The sequence below is a fragment of the Artibeus jamaicensis genome, unplaced genomic scaffold (assembly GCF_021234435.1).
Source record: "Artibeus jamaicensis isolate MK-2021 breed Jamaican fruit bat unplaced genomic scaffold, CSHL_Jam_final scaffold_1964, whole genome shotgun sequence".
NCBI classification, from domain to species: domain Eukaryota; kingdom Metazoa; phylum Chordata; class Mammalia; order Chiroptera; family Phyllostomidae; genus Artibeus; species Artibeus jamaicensis.
Window position 1 is genome coordinate 60,233,687 of NW_026522030.1, and position 11,592 is coordinate 60,245,278.

General features: G+C 34.8%; 1 non-coding gene across 1 annotated transcript; it reads left to right on the forward strand.

Annotated features, from left to right (window-relative positions):
- Positions 1-2,150: 2,150 nt before the first annotated feature.
- On the forward strand, positions 2,151-2,257 carry LOC119045886 (U6 spliceosomal RNA). The gene has a single exon (XR_005081871.2). It is a non-coding gene; the product is annotated as a U6 spliceosomal RNA (small nuclear RNA).
- Positions 2,258-11,592: the final 9,335 nt, after the last annotated feature.

The following is an 11,592-nucleotide window of genomic DNA, read 5'->3' on the forward strand; positions in this document are numbered from 1 at the left end:
GCCAGTATTTCATTGCTAACTATGGTGAAGGAGATAACCAACTTTAAATCTTCTATTGCTGAATAATACCCATAACAACAGTGTTTAATATATGGTTTATAATTAGTGAATATGCCAAGGTTTTTCAAGAAGTGCATTAGATATGGCATAGATACAAACTTTTGCTTCATTAAATAACATTATGGACTATATTTTGCTGCATTTGCATATGCAATTTTTCCCTGTATAATAGCAAGATTACTTTACAGCTTCTTAATGAGAATATCTTTTTTATCAGTACCTTTTCTGAAGTTTTACTGAAGCTCTCAGTGACCTATTTCTAATATTTTAGAGCTCTAAACTTTTCTCTCCCCTATTTAAGTAGCTTTAACTTATGTTTGATTAGTGGCTTTAGAAGTATATTCATAATCTAATTTTAGGCAGTAAATCTTTTCTTACAGGAGAAACAAATTCAAAAATAACCTTGCACATCACAGGAGGCTATAAATTATGGAAATGGTTCACATTCCTACAACACTTATTAGGTGAAGAGAGGGTGAAAGTCAGAGATGACTCCCTTTAGTTGCATTTTGTTTTCAGTTGCATTTGTGCAGGAAAATTCTCATTAACATTGTCTTTAGTAAACTTAGATGACTAAGTTTGGTGATGTTCTGAGAAATGATTGTAATGCAATATAAAGTGCTCTGATTTAGTATTCCTGTAGGAGCACAAATTTATTAATGAGGAAGAATTCTCATTATTATCCTCTGCAGTTAACACTGTGGACTTAGATGGCTAAGTTTAGTGACGTTCTGAGAAACGATCATAATACAATGTAAAATGCTCTGATTTAGTACTTCTGTGCTAAAGATGCTGGTATTGGGTGTTTGTGGAATGGGTCGGAAGTTATGCAGGCATTCAAGGGCCCTATTTGTCAAGGAATGTTAGAATTCTTATCTGAAGTTTGGAGTAGCTATAACAGAGACATTAAGAAATATTGTGACTATTGGGTTGTGCTCTGAAAACTGTACAGATTTCACTTACCAGAAAGTTCTCCAACCTTACTGTCATTTTTCCAGTTAAGTAATTTTATTTTAACTTCAAAGAAATACATACACTTAAAAAATGGAAACAATTTAAAATATAAAAACATAAAAAGCAAATATCCACTCTACGGTCTTTGGTTTCTTGGCTATCCCCAGCCAGTATTCATAACTCTCTCTGCAAGTTTGATGTTAATTCTTGAAGAGCTTTTCCTGTGCATTTACATCTCTACCAGTCCTCCCCATTTATCTCTTTCGTTCTTTCTCTTTCTCTCTGTCTCTCAGATTAGTTTAATTGTTATGTAACTTGCATCACTTACAGACACTACCGGGTAAATGCACTCCAGTCCATCCTATTTATTTTAAGAGTTACCTACCATTCTAGTATGACTATGTCATAATTTGTTTAACTATTACCATATATGGGATATATATATATATAATTACAAACAATGATGCATTGAACATCCATTGTCATAGTCTCCTTATTTATTCTCCTATTGTTCTGTTTTCTCTTTTTCTCCTTCCCTCCCTGCTTCCCATCTATCTAATCTGTATCTTTGTGCACATGTCTATTTCTGTGGGATAGATTGTGGAAGTGGAATTATTAAGTCAATTTGAATATTGACATATAGTCCAGAATTTCCCTTCTCAAAACTGTACCAGTTTATAATACTTCCACCAAGAATTTAGTGGTATTTACTTAATTATTAACTATGGATATGTTTTAGTCTACTTGAATAAATAAAATGGTAAATCATTTAAAATTTTTTTTGCTTTTGTTGTCCCTAAAATGTTGACCTTGAATATCTTTTCACATGTTTCTTGGTTCAGTGAATTTTCTCTATTTTCCTTGTTGATTTTTTGTAAAGTTTATTTTTTAAAATTATTTATAAGTTCTCTTTATCCAGGTGTGCTGTTATATTTTTATCTGTTATATGTTTTGCAGATATTTCTTCTAAGGGTCCCACTTATTTTTCAGATCCATATTTTGTTGTGGAAAAATTAAAATTCTGATGTAGGCAAATCTGTTATTTTTTTCTTTGTGGTTTTTGATTTATACATCTTGCCCTAAGAAGTTCTTTGCCAGATCCCGACTATAAAATATTCTTTTAAAATCTCTTTTGGGTGCTCACTTTGGCAGCACATATACTAAAATTGGAACGATACAGAGAAGATTAGCATGGCCCCTGCACAAGGATGACAGGCAAATTTGTGAAGCATTCCATATTTTTTCTAAACACACCAATAACAGCAAAAAGAAATTGGAGCAGTAATAAAAAAAACTCCCATCACACAAAAGCTCCGGGCCAGATGGTTTCACAGGAGAATTGTACAAAGCATTTAAGGAAGAGCTAAACCCTATTCTCCACAGACTATTCCAAAAAATCCAGAAGGATGGAAAACTCCCAAATTTTTTTCATGAAGCCAGTATCATCCTAATTCCAAAACCAGATAGAGACACAACAAAGAAAGAAAACTTCAGGCCAATATCCCTGATGAACATAGACACTAAAACCCTCAACAAAATATTGGCAAATCGCATCCAACAATATATCAAAAAGATCACACACCATGACCAAGTGAGATTCATCCCAGGGATGCAAGGATGGTTCAATATTCGCAAATCAGTAAATGTAATACATCACATAAACAAAAGCAAAGACAAAAACCATATGATCATATCAATAGACACGGAAAAAGCTTTTGATAAGGTATAACGCCCATTTATGATAAAAACACTCAGCAAAGTGGGAATAGAGGGCACATTCCTCAATATAATAAAGGCCATATATGAGAGACCTACAGCCAACATCATACTCAATGGGCAAAAATTAAAAGCTTTTCCACTAAGATCAGGAACAAGACAAGGATGTCCACTTTCACCACTTCTATTCAATATAGTATTGGATTTTTAGCCACAGCGATCAGGCAAGAAAAGGAAATAAAAGGCATCCAAATAGGAAAGGAGGAAGCAACTCCTCCTTTACAACTGTCACTGTTTGCAGATGACATGATAGTGTACATGGAAAATCCTATAGACTCTACCAAAAAACTGCTCGAACTAATTAATGAATTTGGCAAAACAGCAGGTTACAAAGTCAATATCCAGAAATCAAAGGAATTTTTGTATACCAACAATGAATCAGCAGAAGCAGAAATCAAGGAAAAAATCCATTTGATATAGCAAAAAGAAAAATAAAATATCTGGGGATAAACCTAACTAAGGAGGTAAAAGACCTGTATGCAGAAAACTACACAGCCCTGAATAAAGAAATCAAGGAAGACACAAACGAATGGAAACATATACCTTGTTCATGGATTGGAAGAATTAACATCATCAAAATGTCCATACTACCCAAAGCCATTTACAGATTCAATGCAGTACCTATTAAAGTGCCAATGGCATATTTCACAGACATAGAACAAACACTTCAAAAATTTATATGGAACCATAAACGACCCCAAATAGTAGCTGCTATTTTGAGAAAGAAGAACAAAGTAGGAGGGATCACAATACCTGATATCAAACTGTATTACAAGGCCACTGTAATCAAAACAGCCTGGTACTGGTATAAAAACAGGCACATAGACCAATGGAACAGAACAGAGAGCCAAGAAATCAACCCAACTCTCTACAGTCAATTAATATTGGACAATGGGGGCAGTAACATAAAATGAAGTAAAGATAGCCTCTTCAACAAATGGTGTTGGGAGAACTGGTCAGCTATGTGCAAAAAAATGAAACTTGAGCACCAACTTACACCATACACCAAAATAAATTCAAGGTGGATAAAAGACTTAAATATAAGCCGTGACACTATTGAAGTCCTAGAGGAGAACATCAGCAAGAAAATCTCAGATATTTCATGCAGCAACATTTTTACTGATATGTCCCCTAGAGCAAGGAATATAAAGGGAAGAATAAACAAATGGGATCTCATCAAAATTAAAAGTTTCTATGTGGCTAAAGAAAACAGTATTAAATTAAAAAGACAACCAACTGTATTGGAAAATATATTTGCCATTGATACCTCAGACAAAGGTTTAATCTCCAAAATATATAAAGAACTTACATGACTGCAGTCTAAGAAGACAACCAACCCAATTAAAAAATGGGAAAAGGACTTGAACAGACAATTCTCCAAGGAGGACATACAGAAGATCCAGAGACACATGAAGAGATACTCAATATCATTAGCTATCAGAGAGATGCAAATTAAAACCACAATGAGATACCACTTTACACCAGTCAGGATGGCTATCATAAACAAAGCAACAAACAACAAATGTTGGAGAGGTTGTGGGGAAAAGGGGTCCTTAGTTCACTGTTGGTGGGATTGCAGACTGGTACAACCATTCCATACTGGAAAACAGTATGGAATTTTCTCAGAAAAATAAAAATTGACCTGCCTTTTGATCCAGCAATTCCACTGCTAGGATTATACCCCAAGAATCCTAAAACATCAATTTCAAAGAACCTATGCACCACAATGTTCATAGCAGCACAATTTACAATAGCCAAGAGTTGGAAGCAACCTAGGTGCCCATCAGTAAATGAATGGATCAAATAATTGTGGTACATATACACAATGGAATTCTATGCAGCAGAGAGAAAGAAGGAGCTACTACCCTTTGCAACAACATGGATGGAACTGGAAAGCATTATGCTGAGTGAAATGAGCCAGGTGTTGAAAGACAAATACCATATGATCCCACCTTTAACAGGAAGCTAAACAACAAAAAAAAACAAGCAAGCAGAAAAAAAACAAAGACACTGAAATAGAGAACAAGTGGACAGTGACCAGAGGGGAGAGGGAAGGGAATTTAAGGGGAAAAAAGGGGAGGGCTTTGGAGGAACAAATAGGAAGGAAACAGGGACGAGAACTAAGGGGGGTGGAAATGGGAGGGAGGTGGGGAGCACGGGGCGGGGGGAGGCTGGGATGGGAGAAATAGATAAAATCTCTTTTGGTATTTTTATATTAGATTTTTAATACTTACAGATTTTAATTTTGTGTAAGATGTAAGTTGTGGCTGAGACTTTTGGGCAATCACTACAGCTATGTCATCTTCCATTTACTTAGTTAGATTCTATTTCCCACTCTTCTGTTTAGCTGTGTGAGCTTTTATGACTGAATTGCATCCAACAGAATGGCAGCAGAAGTGATAACCATTACTAAGAGTCCTGCCCTATAACAACCTTCAAAGAGAGATCCTTTTCCAAAATGACCTTGGAGGAGATGTGCTGAAGATAGTGAAGTTATCTGGAAAATGTTTAAATCCAAAAATCACCACTTAGAAGAGAGCCATCCACCAATAAAAACATAAATTTTAGACTCTATGTGAGCAAGAAACTAACTACTTTCTATGGAATTAATCAACCGAACCTTTAAGGTTTATTTTTTACAGAAGTTATAAAATGCATATGCAGAGTAATATCATAACTTTTCCCCAGTCATGTCAATAGTTTCAACACACTTTATTCAACAATCTGTCCTTTACCCTATATTTGAAATTCTATATTTAGCATTTTCTAAATTTCCATAATTGTCAGAATTATTCTATATTCTATTTTGTTTTGGGGGCTACTTGCATATTCCTAAAACAATACCATATTTTATTTACTACAGCTAGTAATGTTCTTGGAGTCTGGTAGCAGAGTGATGTTTTAAAATCAGTTATGTCTTGGTTTGACAGGTATAGGTCAGTTGATTGAGTGCCCTTTCTCAAAGCAAAAGGTCACAAATTTGATTCCCAGTCAGGGCACATGCATGGATTGTGCGTTCAGTCCCTAGTCAGGATGCATGCAGGAGGCAACCAATTGATTTTTCTCTCTCATGTCAACATTTCTCTCCCTCCCTTTCTCTAAATAAATAATTAAAATATTAAAAATTCAGATTTGTCTTATATCTTCAAAGTTTTTAGAATAACTTTTAGGCAATAGTACATCTCTAACATGGTCTAAAAAGCCCTAGATACTTTGGCCACTCTATCTTTTTACCTGTAGACCTCCTTCCTTGCTGTTCACTAAGCTTCAACTTCTTTAATTTTTAAAAAAAATGTGAAATATCTTATCACCTATCGACCTTCACAAATGTTACTCAGTTTGCCAGAAAGATCTCCTAGTCATTATTATGTCTTAGATTTAAGAATTATTCTTTAGAAGATATATTTTCTTACCTCCTATCAAAACAAGATCTCATACTCAGACGGTTTTACAGATGTCTTGCATTGCAGTTATTATAATTTAAATATTTATATGTAGTATTACTATTATTACTGTAATATTTTCTCCTTTTCTGGATTTAAGATCCATGAAGTTAGAATAGCATTTTTCATTATTATGTATTTGCAACACTTGGTATAATACTTGGCACATGCTGAATACTTGATAAATATTTGTTGAATAACTTATGAATCTGAATAGTAATTTGACAAGCATGTTCATAAATTATAGGTTTGTACCTGGGACTGGTTTCAGTGTATCTAGATAAACTCTTCTTCTTTTATGACTTTGACTTGTTATGTAAATAGAGAGGTCATTACTGATTTTGTTTAGACATGAAGACATTCTTAAGTATAATTAATTTAAGGACATGTTAGGTCATCTGGAAGAGAAGAACTTGAACTGGAAGATTTCTTTTTCATTGTTTGAACCAAAGATGAATCAGTTCTTCACTGCCATTCCATGATTCTCACCATGTAAATAATGAAATGGTGAAAATCAAAGTTTTCTTTAGTAACCATAGAGGCATTGGTTTCACATTAAGTGAGTATGAAGTTTAATGGACCTTTGGAAGAGTATGCTTTATAAATGTATATTCCTATGCTGTCCAAATAGTATTTCATTAACTGTAGGCCTCTTTAAAAGTGAGGATGATATTATATACAAGTTTTGTATAAAACTGCAAACCTTTTCTATCTAGGGGAACTGTCTCAAGCTTCTCTATATCTCTGTATCAGACTATTGGGAGCAAGAAGCTCACTCAGATAGTGTAATTGAAGAGTCTACTTTTCATTAGTAAACTATTGAAATGGTGTGGGTAGGATTAAAGAAAGCCAATAAGAGATGGTGACATTCCCAGTTTAGTACTAATGGAGTCCTGTTACCAGCTCCAGACATAATGGGGTAAGTGTTGAGAAAAGTTACTGGAATTTAAGAGATTGAGCTGATAGGAGCAATGCCTTTGGTGGAAGGGCATAAATAATCTGTGGTAATATGGCAGAGAGAGGGACAAAGGATTAAATTCTTCCTTGTATTTTCTTTTTATTTTGTGATCTGCTATAATCATTCGTTACTTGAACCCAGCTAGAAGCTAGAGTGGAAGGGTAGCCTTTGAACATCATTCATTGATGTCATAAAGATCTTGGGGCCCAAAGTCAGTGGGGAAAGGTAGAGAGAGGATTTGGAGGATGAGAATGAACAAAAAATATCTAGCATGCTCTGATGAAGCTAAAATTTATTTTTTAGTACATATATAAGTATATGTATGAGAGAATGAATATTAATTTTACTTATTTTTAATTTCCACAGTGATAATTTCAGTACCATCTGTAGAAACTTGTCTTTCCCTAGTACTTTGTGAATCCACTTAAATTATTATGTATAATAGAGTCTGTTCTGGGATATGTATTCTGAGGCATATTCCTCATTGTTTATAGCAGTTTATAAATGCTTAGTAGTTGATTTGACAAGCTTTATTATATATTTTTTCAGAGTTGAATTTCTTATTTAGCACTTGTGGATTTAAACAAAATTTTACTATAGACCTAGACTACTAAAACTTTCAAGCTGTATGAGGGAAAATACCATGTCTCTCCCATTATACGTAACACATTTTACAAATATGTGGATCACAATATTTATTATATTATTGGCATACATAAAGAATAAAGGATATCTGAGTAAATTAATATAAATTTATTTAACAATATACTGATAGGTGTATGTTCTGAAAGAGTAGAATAAAGCAATATGTACTATAGGTAAGACTTGAAGATATTTAATGACATGTACTTAAATAGGAAATGACAGATACATATTTTTCAAATATCAGTAAAATCGATTTTATGTGACTAGCTAAGATCAATCAAAATCTAATATTGGTCATTTTGACAGTATTAAACTGATCATGCAAGGAGTCCTCACCAGAATGTAAGAGGATGGAAATCTAGGGACACATTTAAATTAGATCCTGTGTCCAGATACAAGGGTCCCTTAAGGCACAGGTGGCAAACACAAGGCCTACAGGCTGAATCTGGCCATCCACCTTGTTTCATCCACCTGGAACCTGTTTCTACTCAGCAGCAGCACTGAGCTCCTTGTTCCTAGTTAAGGAGTAGTTACATTTACACAGTCCTAAAATTACATTCAGCCCTTTGAAGGCAACCTCCAGGCTGATGTGGCCCCTGGTGAAAATGAGTTTGACATCCCTGCAAGGTATCTTGGGGCTTCCTTGGACATCACATTGGTAAAGATTCAGATACCAGTTGTCTGGTCGAGGGCTGCTCTCAGACACAGAAGGGACCCTAAACTGCTCAAGGTAGAGGAGAGGGTAAAGCCTTGAAGCTCCTATCTAGGACATCTCCATCACCCCCCAAACTCTTTATCTTATTGAGTTATTTTTATTATTCACTTTAAAAAATTTAGCTAAGATTTATACCTCTCATTAGAAAGCTTTCTTTACAAATCCTTTCCCAATATCCACTGTGTGTCCTCAATGTGCCAGTAAATTCTTGGAATGGTCTCATCATCATTATCACCATCAGAGTAGTAGTCATAAATATCTGATGTTAGTACTTATTTAAATTATGATGTGCCAGGAATTTTGCTAAATAATTTATCTAGATTATATCATTTAATTCTTGTAATTAAAAGGTAACAGAATTGTAAGTATTCCTAATTTAGAGATGCATATAGTATTCTGTTTGTAATCTTTTTAACTTGTCTTCCCCTTCACATTGTGAGTTCATTGAGGGCTTAGGCAATTATTTTATTCTGTATTTTTGCATCTCTGGGACTAAGAATAGTGATCATTACACATAGCTATATAACTCCAAGTATTTGAATGATTCTTGGTTGACTTCAGGTTGATCTAATTTTTAGATGTGGCTCTGACATAGTAATTTTTAAGTAAAATAACACTTGATTCTTATCATGCAAAGCCAGTACATTTCTGGAACAATAATTCATTTTATTAAAACCACTAAAATAGTTGTCAGATTAAAATAAAATCTGCTTTGGGTTTTAGTTTTCTCTTCTGTATGTATGTTTAATTAAAATGGGATAAGAGACTGATAATCATGATTTTCTGCTATTGAAGAAAATGGGATAAAAGACTTCTTGGCAAAATAGTCACAGTTTTTCAACTTGCAAATTAAATTATATTGTAGATTTGCTATCTTGCCCCCATTAACTTCTTGCCCTCTTCGGCTTTCTGAGCACCCCAGGGATCAGATTTCCTGTGGCCCCTGTATAACAGGCTATTGATCACCCCTTTGCCTTGCCATCTTTACCTCTCAGTACAAATTGGCTTGTGTCAATTGGAGGGGGAAGATAATTAATTTATACTCACATTGAAATTAGATGCATTCTAAAAGAAGGAAATCACCTGGGCTTAGATCCCTGAGCTCCACCAATTTGGGGCTGTAAATTCCTGAGCTAACCTTCTAAAGTAGTAGAAGTATAGGTGAATATGTGTGTGTATGTGTGTGTACTGGAGGGAGAAAGATTGGAAATACCCTGAAATAAATCCTAGTGGTGACCTTTCTAAAGGTTTTGCACAGTTTTAATCATACTGAGTCTTAAAGTTGAAATTATACACTCTTAAAATATTGGAAACTTCTTCAAAACCATGGAAATAGTGTGTGAAATGTGAGATGATTAAAGAGGAGTGCCTTTTCTATTATGACTATATGTTGTTCTTTCCCTTTGTTGGGGCAAAACCCCAAGTTTAAATTCAGGATTGATTCTGAAGAATTGACATGTATTCAATTTTTATTAAATTGAAATACAAACTCATAACAGCTTTAATAGGGGAAACTTACACTGGCAATGCAGCTGCTGACTCCCAGTGGTGGCAGGCTGGGGGAGAAATCTATCCCCTCCCAGGACAAGGTCTCATTTTCACAGGGGTTAATAGTAAAACCATATTGTAGGTAGTCACACATAGACTGCAGAAAGAAGGATGCGTTTCTAAATTAACAGATAACATCATGCAGTTATCACACTCTAGACATTCATTAACTTTCTTCCTGGGGGCATGACATTTATCTTTAGGCAGCATTCAGGCTTTCTGGGTAGTCAGCCAAGACTGAGGTTACAGAGAGATAAACACTCACAGAAGGTGAAACAAAGTCTAACATTTCTCAGATGACTTTACTGCTGGAGCCATGTGCAACTCTGACTTCCCTATACCCTTATGTCTACATCTGTATGTTGATTAAGTCACTTCTAGTTGTAGCCTTGAAGACATTACTACTTTAGAATCAAATATGTTATTATGAAATAAAGTACAAGTCACAGAACTTTTTATAATATGCATATAAACAAGTGTTTTAACTCTGCTACTTACAGTTCTACTTTCAAGCTAAATAATGTATTGGAAGCACTGAGTGAGTAATCTTCCTGAGAAGAATGACGGGAGTCTCCAGGAAAATAGGCAAGGCCATTCCACTCTTCCACTGGCCTTCCAGGATACTCATCTCTTACCACAATATAAATGAATTAACATGCAATAAAGCATCCAGGGAAAGTAATATTCCTTCCCAACACTAATAGAGCATAAGTGAGTATTTGTAATTCTTCCAGTGGATTTAATTCTTAATTCATTCTGATTACAGCAGTGGAAATATTATTAGAGTGTAATGGATGCGCCATTTCCCCATTACTTGGTCTCAGTCCTCTAAACATTATGCTTGTGGTGAATCTTTAATGCTTAAAATACTCCCTAAGAGTGATGTGGGGAGGATGTAGGTTCATTATTGAAAAGCAGTAACCTGGGCATCAGGAGTCCACTACTGTTTTGATCTTGTGTCTAAGTTATGTTTATCACAGAAAATTCTTTTCCTATTTAATGTTTTTGTTACTGATCTAGCATGAATAGTAAGGAGTAGAGTTTGGGTCAACTTTTTCAGAAGGGAAGAAATGAAATGGATGATTTTTTCTTAGATGGGTGGCATATTTAGAGTAAAAGATATCTCGTGAATGGTTCTAGAACTTTTCCATTGCTGACACTCATAGATTATTTAAAAGGTGCTCAGAAAACTTGAACATGAAACAACTTGTGTTAAGATCTGAATCATTCAAAATGGAAGCTTTGGTGGACAGATCAGTCTTAGTTGTAGGTCTTTGGATTTAATGACTTGGAACACTTCTTTCCAGCCCCTTCTTGCCTGTAAGGTCTCTTTTGAGAAATCGGCTGACAGTCTGATGGGAACTTTTTTGTAGGTGACTGTCCCTTATCTCTTGCTGCTTGTAGGATTCTCTCCTTCATTTTAATCTTGGCTAATGTAATTATGATGTGCCTTGGTATGTTTCTCAGATAAGATCAAATTCAAGGAGTTCATC